Genomic DNA, 27,953 nt, shown 5'->3' with positions numbered 1-27,953 from the left:
GGATTCCATTTGGTGTAGATAAGGAGTTTCAGATAAATAAGCTAAAGGTGAATTCACATGTTACATTATTCAGGTTTTATCTGCCATCAGCACTTGATAACATGAACATGTGGAGCTTCTGTAATCAGCCTCTGCATAAATCATTGGTTGTTATCATTTCACACCATTGTTCAATAATGGAAGTCAAGGTGGGAGGTAAATTGGCTATCACCCATCTTGAGTCTACCACTTAAAATGGATGTATGAACTTGCCCTTGTTTTCTTATGGTTTTTCACATACTGATAAGATCTACATTCTGTCCCCTTTTTTTGCTCTACTGAAAGTTTTTGTTCAGTTGTGTGGAGAGAAAAAATGGGAGTACCAATAATTTAAGGAGACTATGGTTAGGCATTTATATATTGTTTATTGAAACAGATTTATTGTCTTTATCTTGCAAGGTTTTGAACCAAGGCAATATACTACGAAGATCATGTTTGTTTCGAAAACGAAGAAAGCAGACCACATCCTTTCCAGAGAGACTGAGTCATCTGGTATGTACATTTCCCTAGAAAGACCACATATCTGCAGTTGAAATGCATGGTTTTTATTTCACTAAGAAAGGGGTGGGAAACCTCAGACCAAGGGACCAAATGCAGCCCTCCACCTAGTCTCTCGAAAACTCCCCATGCCACAGCCCTCGCTTGCCCTGCTTTGCATCTAGCTAGAATGTGTCCTTCATCTCTGACAATGCCTATTGTTTATCTGAATGGAGGATAGGGTACTACAACACAAACATTGGTTTATATTTGTTTATTTACCCAACTTTTGTCTCTGGGCCAGCCTACCATCTTATGATGGTACCAAAGGAGGGAACGCAGCCCTCAGGCTAAAAAGGGCTTCTGATTCCTGCTGTAAGACATGAAATTTTAGTGTCAGTGGAACGTTCCTAATTCCAGATTGTAGAATTAGAATTGGATGTAACTATATTTCTCAACTCTGTGGCAGGAAACAAAAACTAAGGGCTTATCCATACTTACCAAGGAAATTACAAATTGGAACAAGCTTGTTTTCTCCTGCTGTGGAGAGTAGGTCTCAAACCAATCGCTTCAAGTTATAAGAAAGGAGTTTCCAACTAAACATACAGAAAAACTTTTCCCACGAGAAGTGGTGGATTCTCCTTCCTTAGATGTTTTTAAGCAGAGGTTGGATGGCCTAATTTCATGGATGCTTTATCTGAGATTCCAGCATTGCAGGCATGACCCTTGGGTCCCTTCAAACCCTACGATTTTATGCTATTTGTTGCACTTCAACTTTAAAGAGCGGATTTTTGCAGGGAAAGCTGCAAGTCAGGGGGGAAACATACTCTCCAACAATCTTCAGATGAAGATGGGGACATTTCTCCCCCTTCCCCTCACTGACCCTACTTGACCCCCCCCATTTCTACCAACATGAGCATTTCCTGTCAGAAGACGGGTGTCACCGCTAACACAGCACAGACAGCTTCCACCGTCCTGAGAAAACCCCTTAAAAATAAAATAAAATCAGGATTGTTTTTGTTTTTGTTTATTAGGTAGATTTACAAAAAGAAAAGCACACACTACTAAACAAATTTCAGAAAGTCACAAAACTAGACATGGATGGACAAAGCATTAAAAAAATAATAATCAAGACTTATTACCCCATCATAACACCTGAAGAAAGCTGTATAAATGGCAAAAAAATGCCCTTGTTTCGCCTAAGATTTGACATCTTTGCGCAGGGCCTGAAATACAGAGCTGTTCTGACAGGCCTTTGGTCGGGGCCCAGTCTGCCCCCTACTATTTCTGGGTTAGCGGAGTCTGTAACCTGAAGTGTCTGTAACCTGAAGCGTCTGTAACCCGAGGTACCACTGTATTCTGTGGGAAGGATTTGACCACATCCATAAATTTAGATTGATGCTGATTTAGTGCAACAAATCCACCTCTTTTTTAAAAGGACTTTTTGCAGTTAAGAAAGCATATTGTTAATAATTTCCTTTTTCTTTTAATTTTCATTGTTTAATTTGTTATTGTTATATCCTGCTCTTGGGTCTTAGGGGGCGAAATCAGAAAGAGGGCGAAATTATTTTATTAATAAATAAAATAGTTGAACATGGAATTGACAGTGCAGGCTTACCAGGCAAGTTAAAAATCCGTTTTAAAAGTAAAAAAAAGCCAGGTGTTCAATCACCATCATATTAGCAGACCTTAAAAGTTGAAAATGGAGCTATTTCTATAAGGCAAATCTTGTTAATTACCAGGACCAGAGTCTGTGCTAGTGTATTTGTACTGAAATACACTGAAAACGGCTCACTGATTTTGGATCCTGGCAGCTGCAACTAAGAAAAGCAGAGAGTACATCTCATGCGTTGTGTTTTCAAGACATCTCCTTTTACAGCTATCCATATGTTCCACTAATAATTTCAGGTGTTAAGCAGCAGGGCTCAGAGAGTCATACCATGCCATAATCCCCTAAACAAATGGGGCCTTAAAATATGTTAAAGAAGCAGGTCCCTCCTCAAAACAACTTTGTTTTCTGTCTGTGTGCTCATAACAGTTGTTGCAATAGCTTGTTCATATAGGACCAGCATATACAGCATTAAGCCTAAGTAGCAAAAGTCACTGACATAGGCTCTTTGTTGTTGTTTAGTCGTTTAGTCGTGTCCGACTCTTCGTGACCCCATGGACCAGAGAAAGCCAGGCACCTCTGTCCTCCACTGCCTTCCGCAGTTTGGTCAAACTCATGCTGGTAACCTCGAAAACACTATCCAACCATCTCATCCTCTGCCGTCCCCTTCTCCTTGTGCCCTCCATCTTTCCCAACATCAGGGTCTTCTCCAGGGAGTCTTCTCTTCTCATGAGGTGGCCAAAGTACTGGAGCCTCAGCTTCACAATCTGTCCTTCCAGTGAGCACTCAGGGTTGATTTCCTTCAGTATGGAGAGGTTTGATCTTCTTGCAGTCCATGGGACTCTCAAGAGTCTCCTCCAGCACCATAATTCAAAAGCATAATTCTATTCTACAGGACAAAAAAAATGAATTTGATGGGCAAAGCAACCTCAAAATACTGGGTTTTTTCACTCAGCAAATTTGAGAGATTATGCGCAGAGGCCCTGAAAGTCTTGATTCCCAAATATCACATGAGACCTGAGAGATGCCAGAACTGCGTTCCAGGTGTAAAAGCCCAGGAAAACACAGAACAGTGTCAACACATTTTCACCACATGAGGGGGCCCTGCTAGGAAGCAGTTGAATCTTCAAGTCTCATATTATAATTCCTTTCTAGAAGCACAATATTGTATTTTTTAAAAAACCATGTCTACTTCAGCCTTATGTTTTATATAGTTTTTGCTTCTGAAGTAGGACTGGCTTTTCATAAGCACTCTCCCACCCTATCAAATAAGGCAACTAGTGGTCTATAATTCACTAGCAGGCTTGACTATTGTGAAGTCCTATTTTTTAATGCAACAGTTACCGGTAAGTGGGGAAAGGGGCACTGGAATTTATTAATTTCAAGGAATCGTACTATATTTCAGAAACAACAAAACTATCAACCATCCCTTTACACACCAAAAGTAGAGGTGGTGTCTGTTTTATGTTCTGGGTCACTTTTTCATTTTTACTTTTCTAAAAAAGCTTCTAAAAAGTTCTCCTTTTTAAAAGTCTTGTAGTTTCTTTTAGGTAGCTGAGAAACGGCTAGAAATATCTTGTAGACTGGCAGTCAAAGCTATAAGTAGTAAGTCATTTTCTGTTGAGGTACAAAAGGTCAATAAGGACCTGAAGGTCTGAACATTAGTAGAAAAACATACGTAAGGCTATTTGTCAATCCCATTTCTACCTTGAAGCAAAGTATCAGAATACTACAGAAGACATAATACACAAGAGTCTATTCCCTGCAGAGTAAAGTAGAATTTGCTACTGGGGAAGCAGATCCAGGCAAAGTGAATCTGGTGTTAAATCTGAGTCATTCCTTGAAGCATCATTGGCATCAAGCCTGAGAAGATGAACCTCACAACTGGATCTTCTGATATCATACATTTCCTGGAACAAGTGATGCTATCCAGGACCCCCACTAAGCAGAATAAACAGAAGGGTATCCAAATGCAGCCGGCCAGCTCACCACGTTTTGAAGCAAGTTAAACAACACACATTAGCCTCCAAATCAAGGGTGGGAAACCTGCCCCCCCCCCAATGTTACTGAGCCACAACTCAGCCCCAGCAAGCATGGCCATTGGCCGGAAATGATGGAAGATGTAGTAATGCAACATCTGCAGAGCCAGAGGTTCTCTACACCCGCTCTAAATGGAGAATCAAGACACACACTTTATTACAACCAGAGTCTGCACATTGCATGGAAAATCTCAGTGCAATGATAGTACACCCCAAAGTAAGCCAGGCCGAATTGAGACCTTTAGAGGTCCTAAGCACCAAAAAGATTATTGTGCTACCTGTATATGTAATTCAAAATAAAAGCAATAAAATAAAAGGTTGATTTTTCATTAAAAAATGAAACTTACAGGTATGCTGAAATTAAAATATATTCTTTCTATATTTTCTAGATGACTACTTTTATATGTATCAAATGTCATATTCCTTTATTTTGCCCCTGCTTTGTAGGTGCCCCTCGTCAGGTGCTTAGCTCGTCAGTAGGGTAACCCAGCACTGAAAGTAAGCATCTCTAAATCTTATGGGTAGGGCAGGGATCATGCACTAAAAGCAAGTTGTTTCCAGCAGCGCCCCATGAGGTCTATATACACCGGCTCTTCATTTCATGCTTCTCATAACAACTTCCTTTGGAATATTAGGGAAATATTGGTCTTGACAGAGATTTGAATTGCAGCTGAAGCATTTATCCTCTTAGCATGGAAAGAAAGGGAGAGGGAGCTTATCTTCTTAAGGCAAGACTCAGTCCTACCATAATGCTGCTAGTATTTATTAGCATTTGAGAAACAATCCTATTCTCCTCCTCCAGGTTTTAAGGTAGTCAATGTCTTTGTCAGGACTGCATAATCGCAACTAGTCTTTACTTTCTTTTTAAGCACACAGAAACATCGCCTCAACTATTTCATTGTGGCAAAGCTCGCGAAATACAGTTGTCAGACATCATAACAAAATGTATTAAATGTCAGTCAGAAATTTCTCCTTCAAAGGATAATCACGTTAAAGCTTATGTCATAGGCTTCTGAAACCCTACAGGGGAAAAACCCTCTAAAAATAACCTGGCTTCAAATACCAGTGATGGGACACCTGTGGCACTCCAAGTGTTATATTTATTTTATTAAATTTATATCCTGCCCTTCACCAGTTCCATGTTGGACTCTGGCTCCCATCAGCCCTGGCAACATGGCCAGTGACCAGAGATTATCAGAGTTGTAGCTGTAGATAACTTGGGGGGTGCAGGGCAGGGCATGTGGGACACAATTTTTTCCTCTAGCAGTTGGAGTGCTACTGCCACTACCTTCCAGTATGCTGCCTGAGGCAGTTACCTCATTCTGCCTAATGTTTGGGTTGGCCTTATCGCATCAGCAGGGCCCACCAGTGCTGATGCCTGGTCCAGCCAGACCTGCTTTTTATTGGTCTGTTGGCCATTACAGACAGAAGCACGAGGGCCATGCAGCTGACCCTGTCATGGTAAGGGTGGGACAATGTGTACGGCCCCAGTGCTCCTTTCTATGCCACTGCTGGGCTCCCTTCCCACCTGACACCACCTGACACCACCTCAGCAGCACTGGCTATCCAGCAGTGCTGGGTCCACCACACCACCATGTCTAGCTAGCAATGCCATACGTATGAACAGCGCTGCAATATGGGGAAATTAAAATGAGGAAGAAGCACATAAGATTCATGTTGTAGTCAGCACCACTGGATGCTAACCTTTGGAAAGCTGCTACCACCACCAGGTAAACTGGCTTGGAGCTCATTCCATTGGGCCCACTGAGGACTCTCTAACCAAAAGCCCTCTTGCATGTGAAACTGGCCCTGTCTCTAATAGCAAAGTCAGTGGCTCATGCTAATCAGTTTGGGAGCAAAATTGGAGAGGGGGGATTGACTGAGATTTTTGCAGATGTATATAGTGGTGTGCTGCTCAAATTGGATGACCTGCTCTCTCAAACTTGTGGAACAAATCCTCTTGCTTGCACTGAGGTTGCTTCCTCTCACCTAAGATACCCAGCTCTCAGGCACCCTGTTTGCTTTAGCAAACAGCAATAGCAAGGAACAGGCAGGTGAGTGAGGAAGGACAGCAGCACTTGGTTTCCTTGAATGCACTTCTCTCCTTTCATCTGCAAAGCAAAGATCTGAAGTATGAGCTGTGGGTTCTGTTTTTAATGTTACGTCAGTCTACTCTTGGGCTCTTAAGGTGAATGGCAGACAATTGTCTACCCTTTCAGCCAGTTTGAAGGAAGTCTGCAAAAGTTACAGGTTGATGCCAGGCGTTGCAGTCAAAATTGAGACTATAGAAGGATGACATGGGTCAGTCATTCTGCAAAGATAGTGAAAGACTGGCCTCTGGGGCTGCTCTTCAAAGAGTCTAGCAGTTCCCTAGAGAGAAAAAGCAAGAGTTTGCTAAGTTAAGAGGCTTTTGTTCTTCCTCGACTTGAGTTGCTTTGATCTAAATTTGACAACGGATATGATGTGTGTATTGCTCAGTGAAAACAGTTGTTTAGCTTTTAGATTTTTAAACAAATAGCCTGTGGGTCAAAGTCTACTCTGCAATAGGCACACACAGCTCCCACTGACTTATAATTATTAAGTATGAAAAACTGCTCAGGGATCTTGAGCATCAAACAAAGGCTTTCCTTTCTAAGAAATGTAACCTCCAGTCAAGCAGTTGGATTTATGGACATGAGACCAAACTTATTGGAAGGGATTTTGAGATCTGTGCTGCTTAAATTCAGCACCAAATGCAAACCTGCTGCTTTCTGGCAGAGCTCAGAGACACTCCTCCAGATCGAATTGATGCTATCATATTATGTCAGGTGATTCACAGGTAGGCAGACCTGCCCACCAGTCAAATGTGGCCCATGGAGAGTTGGCCTGTTTTTGATCCAACCCACTAGATAGAAATGGTTCTACATCCCTGATGTAAAACAATGACAGTACACTAATAACGAAAAATTCCTAAGGGCTGGGGCAATCCCATTGCAAAGGAATACACATATTTGACCATTTTGATCTGCAAAATTCACACTTTTACAAGTGCCATATAATGTTTGCATTTGCAGAGCATTGATATTTCAGTGCGACAGCACTTATGTTTTGAAACTCCCTGCCTATCACTTTTGATTTCAGCAAGCCTACCCATACATATAATACATCTGTTATTGTATAGTGTATATTTGTTTTAAAATATTTTGATAATTTTGATCTGTGTTTTACAGATAATTTTACTATATATACCACTTGGGCAGTTTTCTGATTAAATCATATCTACATCATTCTAAATAAAAATAAATAAAACAAATAACATATCTGTATAAAATAATTCACACATCTTAACATTTGAGTGGCATAATCAGTCGGGAATGGCAAAAATTTCCTTTGGCAGGAGCTCCCTGGACTTTCCATACAGATTCTCCCCAACACTGTGGATATCCAGAAATGATGCAAGCCATTCAATTTACACAAGTTCTTTGCCTTGACTGGCTTGTATCATTTTTGGGAATGCAAAGTCCTGTGTAGTACAAAAACCATCTACATCTTTGGCAAAAAGCATTATCCTCTTTCAATATTGTCTAAATAAATAGCAGTAATAGCATCAATACCTTCAACAATCCATGCTTTAAAGTTTCTACCTGCATGTTTTCAAGACTGACATGTCAGCAACTATCACAGTCCTTTTCACAATGTTTTAGCCATGCTTTGATGCTCACCAAGCCTCTTGATTTTGATTAATTTAGTGTGTGTGTGTGTGTGTGTGTGTGTCTGTATACCACCCAATTAACATTGTCCTCTGGGCAGTTAACAACAATTAACTGTGCCTTAAAACTATTCACTTTTAAATGCAAGCTAAGACAGAAACTTTGCTAAATAAATGACACCCCCACATGACTTTCAACTGACATATAATTCTGAATATGCACACCCCCACAGGTATTGTCAAACTTTTTCCCGTTACTGATTATATTTTTTTAAAAAGCACATTTCCATCTCGCCTCCCAAGAGACCTAAGTGGCACGTGTTACAATATGGCAAAATTAGTACAAAATGATGCAGTGTAGCACTGGAAATGGAAGTAGTAGATGCCTGCAGGTAGTGCTTTTTTTCTAGAAAAAGAGGTGCTGGTACTGTGTGCCCTTGAGTACCCCTTGGAAAAAAGGCACTAATTATATGTATGGTCCCTTGAAATCAAGTTCCACTAAATTTTGTGGGGTGCTTTTGTCCCTTGCAAGTGAGTGTGTGTACATATGATTTATTGATTTTTATCTATATTTTGATAATTTTATTAAGTCTGCTTGTTTATAAAGTATGTTGATTTTGTTGGGGGTTTTTATGTAAACCACTCAGATGCTTGCCAAATAAATAAATAAGGTTGCCCTCCCACCTTTCCCACATAGTGCTCCCAAAGTTCACAAATGATCTCAGCCAGTTTAATTAAAGTCATTTTGATCAAACTGGAAGCACCGAGCCAGTACACTTGGAGAGACGGGTTGATTGCTCTAAAATCTCTCTGCAATTGTATCTAGTGCAGCTACATTTTCCCTTCACAGTAGCTAGAGTGAATGGAAGCCTCCTATTAATTCATAGGTAGAGAAACCCTTAGTGTGTCTCTTCCAGATACCATGATAAATGGAAAATATGTAGGTTCCCTGGAGGGTTCAGTAATAATAACTCTAAAGCTATGTCATCAAGAAGGAGCCCAGATAGTAAAGTAAGAGTAACAAAGCAATAAACTTCAGACTAGCACTTCAGACTGTCCCTAGTGAAATGGTCCCTTTTTTTGTAAGTGAGAAAGCAGACTGTACAAATGGGTTTTTCCTTTCTTTTCAATTTCTCCCCTTCTTTTTAGCAGCTGCTTTCCCCTGCCCCCAGCAAGAACTTTATTCCAAGAGCCAACAGAAGAAAAACGGCTCGTTCAGGAAAGGCAAAAGCTCAGGGACAGAGGACTCCCTTCATTAAACTTGATGATCCCAGGGTGGTTTTACCTGTGAAAGGCTCCATGCCTTTCAATGTAGGGCCAGTGTGGTGTAGTGGTTAAGAGCAGTAGTCTCGTAATCTGGGGAACCGGGTTCGCGTCTCCGCTCCTCCACAAGCCAAGTGATAAAGCGGGATATCAAATGCAAACTCCTCCTCCTCCTCTTCTTCTTCAAGGAAACACACCTGTCTAAAATACTGCTAGCAAAGGCAGGCCAGTCTTTCCCAACCTGGTGCCTTCCAGATGCTTTAGATAAGAACTTCCATCAGCCTCAGCAACCATGACGAATATTCAGGGATGAAAGAAATTGTCCAAAAATCTGGACACAGCAACTTGGGGGAATGCTGGTGTAGATAATGCTGAGCTAGATAAGGCAGGTTTAAACATTATTTTTCATTTCCTCATGCACTAGATACTTCATGTTATCACTCATAGCTATGACTGCAATTTTTTTATAAAGGTAAGGCTGTTTAAATCCCACTGAAGTCAATGGGATCTAAGTCTGCACAATTCTGGAGCATTACAGTGCAATCCTATACTGTACATGTCTACCCAAATTCAAGTCCCACTGAGTTCAGTGGGGCTTACTTCCAGGCTAGCTAGTATACATTGGAGCCTAAACATCTTGCATTACGAGGGTAGCATATACAAATTCTCTCTGCAGATCTAATCCTGTAGGACTGTGTACTATGGTTCAGAGGTCTTTTTCCAATATCCTACAGTACTGATGATGTTATTAAATCATTCATTGATTTAACCAGGAGCAACATTTAATTCCAGACCAAAAAGGGACTCACTCTCAATATATACTGCTATGTGTGTTTAAGCATGGACTTGTTTTAGCATTTCCCCTGGTGTCTGAAGTAAACCTAGTCTTCCATAATGGAAATTTTACAAATCTGAATGCCCAACTTATACTTTCCTCAATATTTATTTGCCTACAGCTGACAAAAGTTAGTGGCCTTTACTGCTGGGTTTAAATAGTTGCAACATATTCTGTTTGGTAAAAAAAAATATAAGCTAAACCTGGCAGAAATTCTGAAATCAAGGTCCATAGGTTTTGGTTTGCTGGAATCAGTTTTTTTAAAAAAGCAATGGGCAAAGAAATGTACAAAGTTTGAGCTGAAATAGATTGCTCACACTGTTTTGCTGCCAATGGGTTTTTTCTTTACAGCCTCAAATGCTCTGATCAGCCAATAAATAAAAATGGAAAGAATCATTTCAAGCATTTGTCATAAGTATACAGGAATAATAAAACACCATACACAAAAAATGTTCTAAGTGCAAAACTGGCTCTCAGGATATGTATTCCTGGAATATGAAAAATAGTGACAGGAAATTGATTGCCTTCTAAATGCCCTATATCTACCTCACATTAAGTTTCAAATGCTAAGCATCAGAGAAGGGCTATTTGCTTTGACAGAAGAGTGTGAAGAATCCATGTACAATATGGCAGAGCTTAACTTCTTATACTAGTCTAACCAGATCCAGGGTTTCTTTGGATGCAATGACACTAATTGACTGAGGCTACAATTCTATACTCGCTTATCTGGGGACAAGACCCATTGAAATCAGTGGGGCTGACTTCTGTGTAGACATGTACAGGATTAAACGGTATAGGATTACATTTAAGCCATGAGTATTAAATGAACTAAATAAACCAGAGATGAGGATTCCGTGGCCCTCCAGATGTTGTTGAACTACGACTCCCAACATCCCTGGCAATTGGCTTGGGATAATAAGTTGGAGTTTCCCGGTAGTGATGTATGGAAGTGAGAGCTGGACCATAAAGAAGGCTGATCGCCGAAGAATTGATGCTTTTGAATTATGGTGCTGGAGGAGACTCTTGAGAGTCCCATGGACTGCAAGAAGAAGAAACCGATCCATTCTTAAGGAAATCAGCCCTGAGTGCTCACTGGAAGGACAGATCGTGAAGCTGAGGCTCCAATACTTTGGCCACCTCATGAGAAGAGAAGACTCCCTGGAAAAGACCCTGATGTTGGGAAAGATGGAGGGCACAAGGAGAAGGGGACGACAGAGGACGAGATGGTTGGATAGTGTCTTCGAAGCTACAAAAATGAGTCTGACCAAACTGCGGGAGGCAGTGGAAGACAGAAGTGCCTGGCGTGCTCTGGTCAATGGGGTCACGAAGAGTCGGACACGACTAAACGACTAAACAACAACAAATAAGTTGGAGACCAACAGCATTGGGAAATAAACCATATGATCCCTCTTATATCTCACGACAGGAGATCATATGACCTGTACTAAAGAACCTCTGGTGCCTGACCTTTTGAAGACCTCCAAAGAAAAACAGCCCACAAATTCCTGAGGCAGCTTGTTCCTTCCTTGAATTGCTCATACATTTGAGAAGCTGATCCTAATATTTAAATGGGAATCTACCTTCTGTTAGAAAATAAGCAAGTAAGGCTCTGTTCACGCATTCTCAGTGTGTGGATGAGAGTTCTCCTCTGGTGTTTGGAAGTCTGAGGATACTTCCATTATCCTGTTTTCTGAACAGTCATCAGGTTAGGAGAAGTTCTGAGTTCTGTCCGGACCCCATAACTAGAAACTTTGTCACAGGGGGGCATAATGGAGAATGCAATCATTGAAAGAACATACACATAAACACAGGCAGCTTGTTTTTTCAAAGCTATTGAATATTAGTACAATTAAGCTCAGGAGTGCTTGTCATTTATCCCAGAGACTATGCACCAACTGGTAAGAATGTAGAGATTTATTTATTGTAAGTATTTTTATATCTCTCTATCTTCAAGTCAAATTTCCAGGCAGCGGCAAATTTACTTTATCTCCAGCAATGGTATAGAAGGCTAGCCTGCCTCATGGTTTCGCCTAGTCAGACGAGATCAAATGATACCTGAGCAAATGATGAACCATTATTTAAGAATGCAGCCAGGGCTGGCAAAGATGTTTCCCCCCCACCCAAAGTGTTTCTATGGAAAATAAAAATCTTATCATCATGGGTAAATTTTCTCCGTTTTAAATTTTACAGTCCATACACGCAAGCACTATGAAAGCATTGTGCTTCAAATATAATAGTCCTTCGAGAGTGTAGAATATAGCACAATGCCCCTACAATATTTTCAGCTTAACTAAAGCACCTTGCTAGTAAGCTAGCAAGGCAGGAGCAGCCACCCCACCCACAAAAGAGGGGCTGCTGCGATGCAAGATTTTAGCTGTTACCACACCAGTCACTATAAACTCTTGTTACATACTAATAAAATACTAAATAATTGTCTACCCTCCTCAGGTGGTAGAACAACTTTTGTGGGACTTAAATAGTGTCATTCCTTTCAAGAATATATTTGAAAAACGTCTAATGCACACAGGAATCTATCAATCAATATTTATATTTTATGGAATCTATCAATAACTAGCATTTTGGGTCAAGAGCTTTTATAAGAGCGTGGAGGCTAAAGCAGATTTTATAGCAAAATAAAGCAACAACATTGTCCTCTTATTGCAAACGGCAAAACCAAGGGATATCCCTATTTGAAGACATATGTTAATTGAAAGCCCTGGGAAAGTTATCCTCGTTACACACACATATGCGTTTTCCTCACATTTTCATAAATTATTAGAAAGCTGTGATGTCAGTGTTCGAGGAAGAGACAAGAATAGGTAAATATAAATTAGCTGAGGGAATTAAAACACCTCACAATAGCGGTGCTTGGTGCATATAAAATAGCATTTGGAAAAGGCCTTTGGCATCTTGGGTATAGAAGGAACCCCTCAGAACTCCAGCAATGGATTTTGAATTTCAAATATTTCTTTTGGGTCCTTTTCCAGCCTCATATGCATATTAGTCCACCTGCTAATTCTGCTGCAGAAAAAGAAGTCGCACAAAAGATAAGAGGCTTGTAAAAATCAAGAACTGAATGTGGTGAATGGAGTGTGTGTGCATTTGTATTGTATTCTCCAAGGCACAAAGCCATCTATTTTATCCTAAATTGAGTGAGAGCAGAAAGTTAAGAGAAATGAGATATTAAAAACAAATCCCTTTGGGGCTTGCTACTCAGATGGCTTTAGCCAAACCTAAGCAGATTATTGTTATTGTTTTTATTTTGACCTCAGATGGTATGCAATTAGAAATTTTAAACTTTAGATATACACATGAATTAACACATGTAGGATCTCTTATATTAACAATAGAATGAAAAGCATTGCTGTTTTTTTCTTCTCTTTTTAGGGCCCAGCCCTGATATTCTGATATCCAGAAATTCAGCAAGTGAAACTTTTTCTGGCATGGAGATAAGTAGTAATTTATCAATAATCTGGGATGTAAGATGGCGCCATTTTCTGTTCTGGTCTGTATTCATTGCATGCAGTGCTGTTTCCATTCCGCTCCAATTCACCTTCCACCAAAACCTTCCATTGTGGCAAAATTATGTAACTTCTGATTGTGTTATCCCACCCCATTAATTTCAGTGCAAAGGAAATAAAGATACGGTATGTATCATTTGCAGACAGAAAGCAACAACAACAGCAAAGACCGAATGTATTCACTCAATTTGTTTCTGTTATGGACGTGGAACAAATAAGTGAATTCAGTGGTACCTCAGTTTTCGAACGTAATCCGTTCTGGAAGATGGTTCGAGTTCCAAAATGTTCAGAAACCGAAACTCAATAGCTGACAACCAGGCTTCAGGTATTGCACTCAAAGAAAGCTGCATAGCATGTTTGACTTCCAAGGCATGTTCAAAAACCAAAGCATTTACTTCCGGGTTTATGGCGTTCGAGTTCCAAAATGTTCGTCAGTGTTCAAAAACTGAGGTACCACTGCAATTTCCTCTCCCATTTCCCTTGGAATTCTCCAACATCCCTACCAGTAACATGTCATGAAAATATGAATAGCCATTGTATTGTTTTCTCTCAGATAGGATGGCAACCCTCCCCAAGTAGGAAGGTGGCTGAGTAAGAGCTTCGCCCAGAAAACTGAGAGGAAACGGATAAGAAGAAAGAAGAAATGAGCAAAGTAATGGCAGGAAAATGGTGAAAATGCTGACTGTTGGACAAGCACAAAAGCTTGGTTCACGCCACATGGTAAGCCAGAATATGGTTTGTCATGTGGTTACAGGTTGTGGTTTAAGGCTTTTTGTGCTTTTTGAAAATGCCGTTTCTAGTTGCCTAAATAGCAGATTGCATGAGGCTTAAGGTTCACCATTTAATCTTGTCTCCATTGTTCAGAGATCAATAAGGTTTAAAGCACAGATGGAGATCATGCACACATTACAGAGTTCAGGTGTTCATTACACCATTCTAATGGAATCTCTGGCATGTAATCTACAGGGTACAGGAGCACTACCCTCGACAAAATGTTTTCTTAGTCACCAGCTGCACCGTGGTAATATGCGTTATCATTCATACAGTGCAATCTTTGCGATGCAGGGCTGCATTTTTATGTGTAGATTTCTATAAAATTATGTCCGGAAATCAATCCCTGACTGTTACTGAGCAACAGCAACAGTTGCTGTGTTACAGAAAAGGAATGGCATATATGAACATCTTCTCCTGTTTTGCTTCCGCCTTTACAATTTACCTTGCCTTCCCTCACACTGTTTTATGCTGGCATTAACCCCATGCTAGTGAGGAGAAAGCTTCAAGGGGAGAAAGATGAAGTGCAAAATCTTTACGGCGGAGCCAGATTATTATGTAACAGAGAATAATTCACGGTGGGAAGTAGAACTTGAACCTAAGTCAATAATTGAAGCATATCACGCTCGCTAACGCATTTGTCAATAATATCCCCTCTGAGCTAAGTGTATCCTATCCAATATTCCAAAAAAAATAATGCTGAAATAAAACAGAGTTCTATTTTTTTATTCATTTCTTTCTAAAGCAAAGTTGGTGGCCCTATGTCAAGCAGTGTAGGGGGGGTGGACAGACCCAGCTACAAACAAGAGGAAAGTTTTTGGCGGTGCTGAAGGCAATCCGCAAGATTGCTGGCAACTGTAGTTTGTTAAGGGCCCTGGAAATTGTAGTTCTATGGGACTACAGTTCCCAGAACTCTTTGGATAAAGCCATGTGCTTTAAATATATGGTGTGGGCGTGACCCTGCAAAAATAAACATGGACATATCCAGCCATTGTGATGAGCTATAATATTGTGTAGTTAATTTATTTATTAGAAATATTTGTTCAGATTAGACTCAGTCACTCAGTGGATGCCCATATGAGTAACATCTTGAGTTGGGAGATGTTATGCCAGAAAGACAGTGGTCTGCTTGGCCAAGTAGTCCTGAACTGAGAATCTTATAAGACTGCCATGAAAGTAGGGAAGAGTTAAACTGCATACCATTTTGGTCCCTTCCAGCTCTTTGGATTTCTTTAAAAAGAATGAGCACATTTACAGGCTCTCACTCTTTTGGGTGGGTTTCAATCACAGAATAGCAAATTCAGGTTATACAACTAATATTGATTTGGAGCTCCTGCGCAACAACCACCCTCTCCCCCAAAACCCCCCGACTTCTTGTGATAAGGAAAGGGATAGGAAGATGCACTAGAATTTGACAGACATGTGCAACAACATCTAACCACCTCACAAAAAATCCAGAATGAATGCTAAATACATAGTGTCGGCTAATCTCCCTGCAAACTTTGTGCAAACAAATCAAGTTGAATGCTCATTGAACAAGTCATTGGGAAGAGACCTGTAAAGCAGAGAGAAACATGAAGAAAATGCCACTATTTCCAACAAAATGCATGAAATAAAATCCTCCTTTTCTTTTTCTCTGCAGTTGAAGCATAACCTAACCTTGTATTTTACAACTGCAGCCGGCGATAGGTCATTTTGCTTAGAAGTTGACTCATTCCTCCTATTCAGGTGCTAGGAATAAATATCATTTCAGAGCAAAGCAATTCTAGTATTCGCAATAGCACCTTTTTCAATCAAGGCTCAATGTTTATTGCACATTTGAAAAGGCAGATTATCACCTTGCATTCACTTCTATTTCAGGATCTTCTTCACACCTTCTGCCAAAAAGCCAGCAATATGAATCACTACTGGCTTAATTTTTCCATAAGCAAAATTAATGTAATTTTACACATCCCTCCTACATTTAGCCTTGTTAACCAGATTAGGAAAACTTAATAAAATTAGTTTATTCTAATTACAATAACATGTTGCCACCCCATATAATCATGGGTCTAGAGGAGGTCAATGAGGTCCAATCCTTTACCCTGAGGATGACCACTCAGGGTCTTTCTGCACTAATCATTTTTAGTGGTGTAGTTGTTACTTTTTCAGGATTTTTGGCATGCAGCCACAAAGCTTTGTCATTATTCAGCTAGTATTCTGGAATAATGCACTAAAAAAGTGCTTTCTATATTGCAAAAGGTCCAGACTAAATCTTCAGTGTTTTCATTTGTGTGGCATATGTGCAAGCATCTTCCTGCATTTTTTGTATGGAGGGGTTGGGGGGCATGGTTTTGGAGAGACATGTTTTGTCCCGTTTTTCTCTTGACTAACACAAGTTGTCCACATGTGAAGTCAGTTCAAAGAAGAGATATAGCAGATAAAGATGATGGCACTGAGTCAAAGTACTGCCCATGACAGCAATCATTAGCTGCAGACAAAATTTTGTCACAATAACCAGGCTGGCCATATTTCAAGCCTGGATGTTGGCCAAGAAAGTCAACGGGCGTCTAGCTTGTCTGAAGTATAACAGCAAAGGATTGTGGGAGTGTCTCTTCACTTTAGCCAATGGGCTTCTTGGCTGGGCAAGATACTGCAAGGCACTGGCTAGAACCCAATCAGGTTGCAAAGGATCATGGGAGTCGCCATGCCTTTAGGACTTTAGTTTCCTGCTTGGCAGGGGGTTGGACTCGATGGCCCTTGTGGTCTCTTCCAACTCTATGATTCTATGATTCTATGTAGTACCTCTTCTGATCTCCTACACTTCCACAAGATTAGAATTCCAGAATGCTAGGTATTAAATATGCACACACAAAAACTGCAAAATGTCTGTCTCCGTGTGCATGCTGGTAACTCCAACATTTACTGGCTCGAACTTGAAGATCACAGCCATGGAACTTTTCTCAGTTTGGGCACAATCTACCATCAGTGTGCACAGGAAAAACCCTGCATTCACTCTCTAATAACAGCAACATGCACCAACAAAGCAGACAATCATCTTCAAATGACCTCTTAATAACGTCAGCTCAGACAGAAACTATGCCACTATAAATGGCAAGTGTGGAAAGGCTATCAGTATATCAATCACCACAGTTTAGCCTACATATTTCAGAGTAGGCAAAATCGCCTGCACCTGACCAAGATAGCTACAGGTGGCATCTGTGCAGTTTGTACAGTTCTCAGCAGTGTCCATACTAAATAAGTGTCATTTATCATTGCCCTTATTATCTGTTGCATCTCTGCTAGTATCTCTGTCTCTTATTATTTGTAGGCTGTAGGACTTTATACACATATTATATGTAAACAGGTATAGCCCAGGAGCAGACTTGGCCCTGATGCATATTCAGCAGAACTTGTGAAAGACTGGCAAATTCAAATTAAAGTAATTGAAGTTGATTTGCTGTTCTTGCACAACAAACCCACTTCTGGGGGGGAAGCACACTGGAAGGTGTGGGGTTGCATTTTTAAATTTTTTTTTGAGGTGGTGCCATATAACCTTCCCACAGGCAAAGTCCAATGAACGCTCAATAATTACCCAATATAATCTAACTGTCTGCCCTGCAAACTTTGTGCAAATAGATCAGGATGAATGCTCAGTAAACAGACCATCTGGAAGCAACCTGCCTCTCATGAGTGGCTGGGATTGCCCAGATTGGCCATTGCCTCTCGCCACCCACAAACCCCGACCTGGAAGGACTATGGAAGACTTCCTCTTCAAACTGGAACTTTGCCTGGACTGCAACAGTGGTTTGTGACTTGTGGCAGCCAGATCTGACAGAAAGGCCTAAGCTCTGTGCTCTATCCTGAAGCATTAAAACATCCATTAGCAGCGTTCTGAGGTGTAGAAACAAAATGTGCTGCTTCTTGTAAATGCAATACATGGAACATTTAAGAACAGGGGCTGAGTATGCAGGGTCATACCATACCTTCAAGGCCCTGTGTATCAAGAAAAGCTGGTGTTTTTGCTTCTGCTGCTTTCAGTGCATGCCAGCAAACTGGCATAGACAGAGGTATCATAGAACTGCAGAGCTGGAAGGTACCAAGAGGGTCACCTCGTTCAACCCACCACAATGCAGGAATCTCAACTAGATCATGCACGACAGATGGCCGTCCAACCTCTGCTTAAAAACCCCCAAGGTAGGAGAGTCCACCACTGGACTCCCAAGGGAGTCCATTCCACTGTTGAACAACTTTTACTGTCAGAAAGCTCTTCCTGATGTTTAGTCAGAATCTCCTTTCTTGTAACCATTGGTTTGGGTCCTAGCCTCCAGAACAGGAGTAAACAAACTTGCTCCATCCTCCATGTGACAGCCCTTTAGATATTTGAAGGTGATGCACCCTCAAGTTGCATGCAGTTGCTTTTAAGCTACATTCTAATTTCATGATGGCTGGCAAACTGATAATGTACAGAACAACATTGAAATAATCTCAAAGTATCAGAGTATAAAACTACAACAAAAGACCTACAACAAAAGCAGCCAGTCTGTTTGTGCTGCCGCAACCGACATCTCATCCGCTGTCGCTGGTATATCTCCTAAGCAACAGGGCCCAACCCCCAAATCGGTTTCCATACTCATCTCATTCCTCCTCCCACTATCACTAGCTCTGCCAAGAAGCCTCCATGGGGCTTCTAGCAATAATACGGCAACTCCATAGCTGCTTCAGATGGAAAGCACAGTGCAAAAACAACATAATAAGTATGGGGGGAGTCACTGGAAATCCCATAACAAAGGGGCAAAAGTAAAGGAGTGCCTACAGGTTGGTTCTTGTGCCCGGCACCCCATGAGCAAGCAAGAAGCAGTCCTGGGGGGGAGGGTGCCCATGTGGATTGGGTCCCAGTGTCCAGAACGCCTGGAGTTGTGGTTGAGCAAATAGAATAGTTTACCATCTTTTATCCTTGTCTTGACAGCTGTCTGACACAGAGATTAGACAGATGATTCCCCTCCCCCCCCAGTCTAAATAAACTGATGCTGAAAGCTTCACCTGTTCATTTCTTTGTGTCAACTTCTGTTACATGCACAGGGCCAGCTGTGCAGGGGTGGGGACTCTCTAGAAGCGAAGAAACTTTGGAAGCCAGAGAATTGTGGACCAAAAAATCATAAGGTTATCTGATTTGAAACTGAGTGGCTTTTACCAGCTTAATATCTCAGTAAAACCAAGGATCCCAGTGGTGTTTTTAAGGGGTCCTCAAGGAGTCTAATATTAAATTACAAATTTGAATGCTATACTGAGTTCTTTAATGCTAGAAGTTCATTTTTTAGCATCTTCACTCTCATTCTCTGTTCTGCCTGCCTCTTTCTCTACCCATATATCAGCTAGGCTCCTCTTTAACTTGCTCCCAGGGCACCCAAAGTGTTGTTGCTGTAAATTATTGTTGTTGAATACACTAATTTCAGGAGGGAAAATAATGTAACATTTGATCCTTGCCTGTGCAATGTTATTAGACGTGCACGTTTCAAAATCAATCAAATATTACATGGGGGTTTTGTCTGTGTGTTCTTGACTTTGTTCAGATAATATTTTTCAGAGACCAGAGCTACAATGCTCAACACATTTACTAGGCCAGGGAGGAAGCATCATCAGACATAATGGGACGTACTTCTGAATAAATGCCATAGGATTGCGCAGTTAGATTTTTTTGGTAGAGGTTGCCAACCTTTTCAGGCCTGTGTGCACATTTGGAAAAGTGAAAAATTCCATCTTAGCCAATGGTCAAGAATGATGGTAGTTGTAGTCCAGCAACAACTGATGCCCCATGATTGACGCATACTATAACTTGATTTTTCTACCTTAGGCTGATGATGAGCACAGCTAGCGCAGACTGTCCAAGGTTCCCTATTTTCCAGGAACAGTCTCAGATTTACAGAAGTCATCCCAGTTTCTGATTTGATCCCGGAATATCTCACTTTACCTTAGGATGTCCCTATTTTCATTGGAGAAATGTTGGAGGGTATGGAATTATGCGACCGCCGAGCCAAGGAGCTAAGTAACTATACAACCTTTAGAAGACATCTGAAGGCAGCCCTGTATAGGGAAGTTTTTTAATGTTCAGTGTTTTGTCATGTTTTTATATATGTTGGAAGCCGCCCAGAGTGGCTGGGGCATAAAAAATAAAGCTATTATTATTATTATTGAATAGGACGTCCCTGTTTTCACTGGATAAATGCTGTAGGATATGCTAGCGTCATGACTGTGGGGGAAACTGAACCAGTCCTAATTTAGCAGGTTTACCACTACAACACAGTGGCTTCCACAGTTGCCAGTTTAGGACTTGGGCACAATCTTCATTTTCCCTCATGGTTGCTGAATTTACCTGTTGGAATCAGCAGGCCTAATTCTGGGCATGGTTTTCTCCACTGAAGATAATGCATGGCTCTGCCAAAAATCTGAGTGCTGTTGCAGTCAATGTTGGTTTCAGCAAAATTGCTCAGTTGAGACCTCTGCAGTGTTAGCCCTCTAATGCTCAGCTGAGCCCTTAATCAACATTGCCACCCCAACAGCAGCCTCCCAGGTGTGCTGAATCCAGGTGCCCACCAAATTGCCTCATTAATTCCTGTTTCTTCATCATTCTTTTGTTGAGGGTCACTGCCAATAAGCATTACAATGGGATTATTGTTTTACACTCCGCGTGAAAGAGGCACTTAGCAGGAAGAAATATGTTTAATCGAGCTAAAATCAGTTTAAGAAATGAATGCAAATTGAAATTATTTGGAACACTGCTAGAGTTTGGAAATTAATGCCATGTAGTAAAGGAATTAAAACATCTCACTGGCTGAACTGGCTGGTGCATCAGTCTGTAGATTTCATTAACACCCACACAAACACAAGCACAGCTACAGCCCGCTAATAAAACCCACCGTCCAAATACTGAATCCTCATGAATACTTGTACAGACAGGTTTGTTAAGTGTACTGTACGCCCAAATGTACCGTATTTTTCCGTGTATAAGACTAGGTTATCTAACCCAAAAAATAGGTTTAAAATTGGGGCTTGTCTTATATATGGGTAGTGCTGAGGGTGGTTTTCTTAATTTGGAGTCCCCCGAAACAGGGGGCATCTTATACACACAAAAAATATGGTAACTAGCAGTTGTTTGAACTTCTGATTATCCAAATGGTTTTGTAGGGCCTACATACTGATATATGTTTCATAGAAATGGGACTGTAATGGACATAGGTCAAGCTGATAACGATTATTTTTGCCTGGTAATGTGGCCATTCAAAGCAAATGAAATGGGCCTGTTGGTAAAATATTCATCATTGTTGAAATGTTTCGATCTCCTTTTAATTATAGAATCAAATAAGTTGAAAGAGGCTATTGTATTCTGCCCAGCTTGCCCCCCACCTGAACCCCCTAATGGCTCAGATCCAAGGCCAGACAAATACCAGAGGGAGAGTAGTCTGGCCGTGTACACCATGTACAGTGGCCTCTCCCACTGACAAGTTGGCTAAACAGAGAAAAGGTCTCAAAGCTTCAGAGAATACATTAGCAGGGGAGTGGCTCACACTACATTTCCGCTATCACCCTGGCTGCAGAGCCCTAGCTCAAAGTGCCTGCAGTTCCCTTCCCTGAACTGGGGGGGGGTCACTATGTGACTCCCCTGAGCTCCCAATTCAACACCAGCAACACCTGACTCTAAAGGCAGCATTGTCTACCACCCACTGATAATACGGATCACCTGTTGGAACAGAGGGGCCACAACCTGGTGCCCTCCAGTTACCATTTCTATGGTGCATTCATGATAATTTGTGTTGCTTTTGCTATGGGGGTGGGTCACACACAATTCCACTCTCAGTACTGTTTGCACTTAAACATTTTGAACCTTGCACGCTGCTTCCTTTTCACTCGGCACCGATCCCGAAAGTTCCTCCTGGAATCCCTTAACTTTTTTAATACCCCAAATGATTTATCTTTGTTCCACCTTTGTTGAATCACAGGACAGCAATAATGCGAGGGGAGCATCACATGACAAGTAATAAAGCGGAATCAATTCACCACTGGTGCACTGTTATTGTGTCAAGAACATGTTGCAGGATAAACCCACAATAAAACACTAGTCTGGAGGGGGGCACTAGTCCTTAACAGGCAGCAGTAACTCTTAGGCAGAATAGGATGGATGCCTGGCCTACTCAGCTGGCCTAGACAATGAATAGCTTTGAACAGGCTGGAACAGTACCTGGCAAGGTGGCCATTCTAGCCCTTTCCAAAGCTTTGATAGATGGTTGGAGGTACTTGATTTAGCAGACAGTAGCATGGAGTAAGTGATGAGATGGAGGGAACCCTTCTTAGCTAAAGGATTTCACTACAAATTAATCTTTCCATTTCAGTCTGTTCTAACACGGGATGCCAGAGTAAAAAAGAATTACTGGTGTCAGTTCACATATTTAGCTACAAATCATCTCAAGTACCGAGTAATCAAGTATTGAAGTGATGTATATGCATGTGTGAACCATCCCTTAGAACTGCAGGCCGGACAAGAAAAATACGTTTGTGGTAATGAGAGATTTTATTTTTTAAAAAAATCCCAATGCTTAAATTACAGCGGGGGGGGGGGGCCTTCTTAGCTGTTGTTTTTACAAAGCAACAGAGGGCATGATTTGGCTAAACTTTAGTGAGTCCAAGGGTGGGGTTTCTGGATTTCATTAAGCCTCTCCAAACACACAGGCACATTATATTTGTATTTGTTGGAAATTATCAGTTGAAACTACAGTTATCCGGTGATGGGCTTACATGTGAAAACTGGAATACTGAAGAACCCTGTTAGTAAAATTGCAAAATAAAAACAAATATCAACAAGAACTACTTAAGGTGGGTGTAAGAAAGTAAACAAATCAATTTGTGCAAGGTCAGGCTAGGTGCCACCTGGATAAAATAAAAAGATGAACAGGCACCAGTGCTCACTGATGCAAACAACCCATTCTCCCCTTTGTTTAGTTCCTTTAAGTTGCTCCCCTCTCCCCACCTTGCACTTAGGTAGCACGTGAGACAGGATGTAAGAATTGGAACCAACACACCTGTTCAGCATCAGTACAGGCATATATGAACCAGTACAAGACAAGAAACAACTCAGACTTACACCTAAGTCAAAGATATGAAACAACAGTACAATTGTAAGGTGCCATAATATATGTGTGCCTCAAATTGGGGGCACCAGAAGCCAGTTACTTCCTAATACTCTGCTTTCTCCTCATACCTGAATGACTAAGCATTGCAGCACAAGGATACCAGGTCAGGCAGCAGTAATTGTGTGCTGACACCATCACACCATGTCAGTTGTTGTTCATCTAGCCCTAAAAAGCTACAGCCTCAAAGCTCACACATCTGACTTTTATTAGGAGCAGCAGCAGCCCCACTGCCTTCTCTAGAACTCAGACTTTGGCTCAGTTTTGACTATGCTGCTGCCTCTGGCCCCTTGGACTGTGATCTGCTTTCCTGAAGCCTGACCTGGCCCCTGAGACCCTAATCTGCTTGCTCTGACCTAGACAGTGCCTGTCCAGACCATGCCCTTGCCTCAGAGCTTGGTGACCAAGAGCAGAGTCTGGTTAAGGCCTGACAAGATGTGACCTGAGTCCAAGGCAGGAGGTTGAAATGGAAAATTAATCCTCATGACTGGCAGGCCTCTTTATCAGCATCTCTCATGCCCTATCGGAAGCAGCAAATTGCCTCCATTGCAGCATATTATCCAAAAGAAAAATAGATATTTCATGCTTCAGCTAAAATAATTAATGCAAGGGAATGACCTGGTGGAAATGGGCCAATTATGCCAAAGACATTGTGAGCATAGAGTGCTGTAGCGCTGCTCATTGTCGATGTGACCTTGTCTTTCCATCACATATTAAGCATCACAGTGTATTTGAGATAGTAGAAAGTTGCTGTTGATAGAAGGTTCCAAGGCAGGGCAATGCGGTAGGTGAGAATGTTTTCTCGCTGTGTGATCTCTCAAATATTTTGAGACAAAACACTATTCTGAATCAAATGTGTTCAGTTTTCTTTATTAATCCCAAAGCTAACACCCAAAACTGTGCTTTACATTGACATGTTTTCATTCTTTGGCACAATCCTAGTCCCAGCTCCTAGTATAAGCCTAGACACATATAACTGAAATAATGGTGTTATGCACACCCCGACCTCCAAGCGGGGTGCCCAGAACATACTTGGTTTGGGTTTCCTTGAACAAAGGTAACTGGAGAGGGCATTTTCTGCAAAGTTAAGATGTATTTACACACATTATATATGCAGCCTGAGCATAAGATGGATGGGCTCATAGTATTAACTCTCCAACAGATCACGATCCCCCATTAGGAGGGAGCCACCAAAGCAATAGTTTTAGATTATGCAGACAGCAAGACAGGCCTCCCTCTCTCTTTTTTCATCTCTATTACCAAGACTGTTCTCTTTCAAACACCCCAGTGACATCACCTCCACTCAGGGGAAGGGGAGGAAGAGAGACACGTTCCCTTCAGCTAATCTTCCAGAAGAACCATTGCCCTAGCCTACATTACAAAGCAGACACTTAGCAGACCTGGCTAAGTGGGAAGCTAGAGGACATCTGAAATGCACAGCATTACGTGCTTGTGGTTTTCACTGAGAACGATAGAGTCCAGCTGAGCCTGGGTGTCTGAATAGCACAGGCCCCATCATGACAAAAGTTGAGGTGTTCTGGGCCTAACAATTAAAATCCCTGAAACCAGTACAAATGCTGCCAATTCTTCCCCCTCACATTCCCAATATGGTGCTTCGTTGATCATCACACAACATGTTGATTACCTTCTTCAGGTAATGAGGGTGAGATTCCCATGTGGGCTGCCCTCTGGAACTGGGGTGGATCTAAACACAGGAAAAAACGCTATAAATAAGAAAATTAGATTGTTCTAATAAAAGGGGGAAAAAACTCTGACGGAAAATTACGTTTTAATATTTCCTGCTCTCTGGCACCATCTGGTGTTGCATGTGTATAGCGCATACAAATTGCTGTTTCTTTACTAATGTAGCTGAGTCCCTGCATACCAGTAGACATTGCAGCCAGAGAGAAGAGTGGGTAGGGGAAGAAGCAAAAGTGGGTGGGGCAATGGATGTGGCTCTTACTTTTCTACAGCAGGCTATATTCCAGCCAGGCAAAAGCCAGAGGTGTCTGTGCATACCCACACACCTCTCTCCATCCATCTAGGTGAGCGAAATGCTATTATCACATTCTGGTCATGTGAAAGCATCCAAGGAGCAGGGCTGGGTGAGGGATATGACCTGAAGAGACGATGCATGGCCCTGGAGAATCCCAAGCACTGCTTATCCCTCCACTGGCTCTATTCCACACAGACCTTGTGTGGTGTATACAGTGGTACCTCAGGTTACATACGCTTCAGGTTACAGACTCCGCTAACCCAGAAATAGTACCTTGGGTTAAGAACAGAATGAGAACAGAAATCATGCTCCAGCGGTGCAGCACCAGCGGGAGGCTCCATTAGCTAAAGTGGTGCTTCAGGTTAAGAACAGTTTCAGGTTAAGTACAGACCTCCGGAACGAATTAAGTACTTAACCTGAGGTACCACTGTATTATTATGGCATAAATACTATAGAAAGCCCAGTCGGACATATGTATGATGGTCTGTTAGGTTTTGTGTTTCTATGTATCCAACCTTTAGTAAATATTTTTTACTTAAAGTCAGGGCAAGGGAGAGATTCAACTGATGTCTCTGAACAATCTTATTTCTCTTTATGTGGGGTATATTTGCATTAATGAAAGCCAACACTTTGAAAAGAGGCACAAACAACTCTTTCTAGATGTTGCTGGAAACTCTCATCAAGTTGCAGACAATGTTGTTTGTAGACTGGGCACACCTGCATCCAGCTGTTAGCCCACGTTTCCTGAATTCTATTCAGCCCAACAATGGGCAAAAACATTGTTTTCTTATTATTTTCCCCCTCACAATATTGCACGTCACTTGTATACTGTACTGATCTTACCCTCTTCTCTTCCAGCCATTCCAACAGAGCGGGGATTTGCATTGTTAGTGGATAATTTCTGTTAAAAACAAATGGAGGAAAAACATAATTTAAGCCTTTCCTCACAGAGGGTAAACACTTATACACTGTTTTGTTTTGAAACTGATACCTAACCACTGGCAAGCAAGTTCAGCTCAGGGGATATTTCTGAGCATGAATCAAGGCCAAAGAATTCCTAAGCTGGCTTTCATAATGCAACCTCAGTTCACAACGGACAGGGCCTATTCAAATGATACATGTTTTCCACTTCAGAGTATTATCAGGCCCACAATTATTATTACTATAGCTATTTATATATTCGGTGTTGAAAGTGAACTAATATTTCCTAAGAATTCCCATGATGTTATTTTGGCACATCACGTTTGTTTTTGCATTCATTCATTCATTCAAAATAGTTTTATTTAGCTGTTCCATAGTAAACAACCCTCAGGACAGCTCACAACATTTTAAAAGAACAAACAAATATAACGAAGATTCAAATTACAAAATAAAAGGCAAGTCTCTTACTTTGTTTTTATTATTATTGTTGTGTTTTAAATACATAGCAAGCCACCTCAAGAACTATAGTTGACAGCCAGGCTTTAAATACTCCAAAATAAATCAAATTGTAACAACTTACAGTGCAATCCTACAAACGTCTACTCAGAACTTAATCAGTTTTGTTCAGTGAGGCTTACTCTCAAGTAATAGGATTGCATGCTAAGCAGTCAGCAAACAGGCACACCACAAACCAATACAGAAAACAAGGAAGGTAGCAAGTTCTGATCCGTTAGATTCACCTAGATGCCTCAGCTACCAAATCAAAAAAGACATACAGTATGTACTTATTAGTTCTTTAACAGGATTTACAGTCTGCTTAATAATAATAATAATAATAATGATGATGATGATGAAGAAGAAGAAGAAGAAGAAGAAGAAGAAGAAGAAGTAGTCGTCGTCTTGGGTAAAGGACTTACATAAAATAGCATATTCATGAGAAAATACTGAAAATGTATAAATTTTAAAACAAATAGAATATAGATAAGATAGAGTTTAAGAAAAAGCACATAATAAAATTACATGTCTGCATAGGCTTGCCTAAACAAAATGCTTTTTAGCGAGTGTCAAAACAATACAATGATGGCTATTATTGCATATGGCTGCTTGTTGTATTGCAGACATTGATATTTACAGAGGAAATATATGGAGCCACATGCAATTAAATGAGTCTGGCCATGTTACAGCCTTGACTGATATTGTGACTTCCCATTAATACCAGTCCTAATATTCTTTATGCAGCACACTTTCCCTGCCATGCTGCCATTAATAAAAGCATGTTCAGCTCTTTGAGTAGTAGTTCCTTGTTTGGATCTTCAAAAATATTTAATAAAAGAAGCTTAGGCTCTAAGAATACTTTCTGATTAAGTGTGACAGACTTCTGCAAACCATAAAAATAGAAGAACAGCAGTCACAGTAGACAATAAAATTTAGCAGAGCAGATAAAGCCACGGTTAAAAGCAGCTTACATCACATGCTAGAGTGTAACTTTTAAGAAAGCAAACTCACCTGGTGCCAGAATGACATGAGAGATGAAGAGGGCATTCCATAAGTGATGGGCCTTTCCTCCAGTCATCCTCTGCTTAACATCAAATGATGGGAAGATGCAGAAAAGGGTCTCTGATGGTTCTGATGG

At 41.1% G+C, this 27,953-nt stretch overlaps 1 long non-coding RNA gene across 1 annotated transcript; it reads right to left on the bottom strand.

Annotated features, from left to right (window-relative positions):
• Positions 1–471: 471 nt before the first annotated feature.
• Positions 472–27,932, bottom strand: LOC309379712. Its single transcript, XR_014172616.1, has 4 exons — positions 27,827–27,932; positions 26,243–26,300; positions 1,429–1,503; positions 472–545 (listed from the first exon to the last, which is right to left on the bottom strand). It is a non-coding gene; the product is annotated as an uncharacterized lncRNA (long non-coding RNA).
• Positions 27,933–27,953: the final 21 nt, after the last annotated feature.

Source organism: Podarcis melisellensis (genome assembly GCF_964234715.1).
Source record: "Podarcis melisellensis genome assembly, chromosome: 10".
NCBI lineage: Eukaryota > Metazoa > Chordata > Lepidosauria > Squamata > Lacertidae > Podarcis > Podarcis melisellensis.
This window is presented reverse-complemented; position numbering and strand designations above follow the sequence as displayed.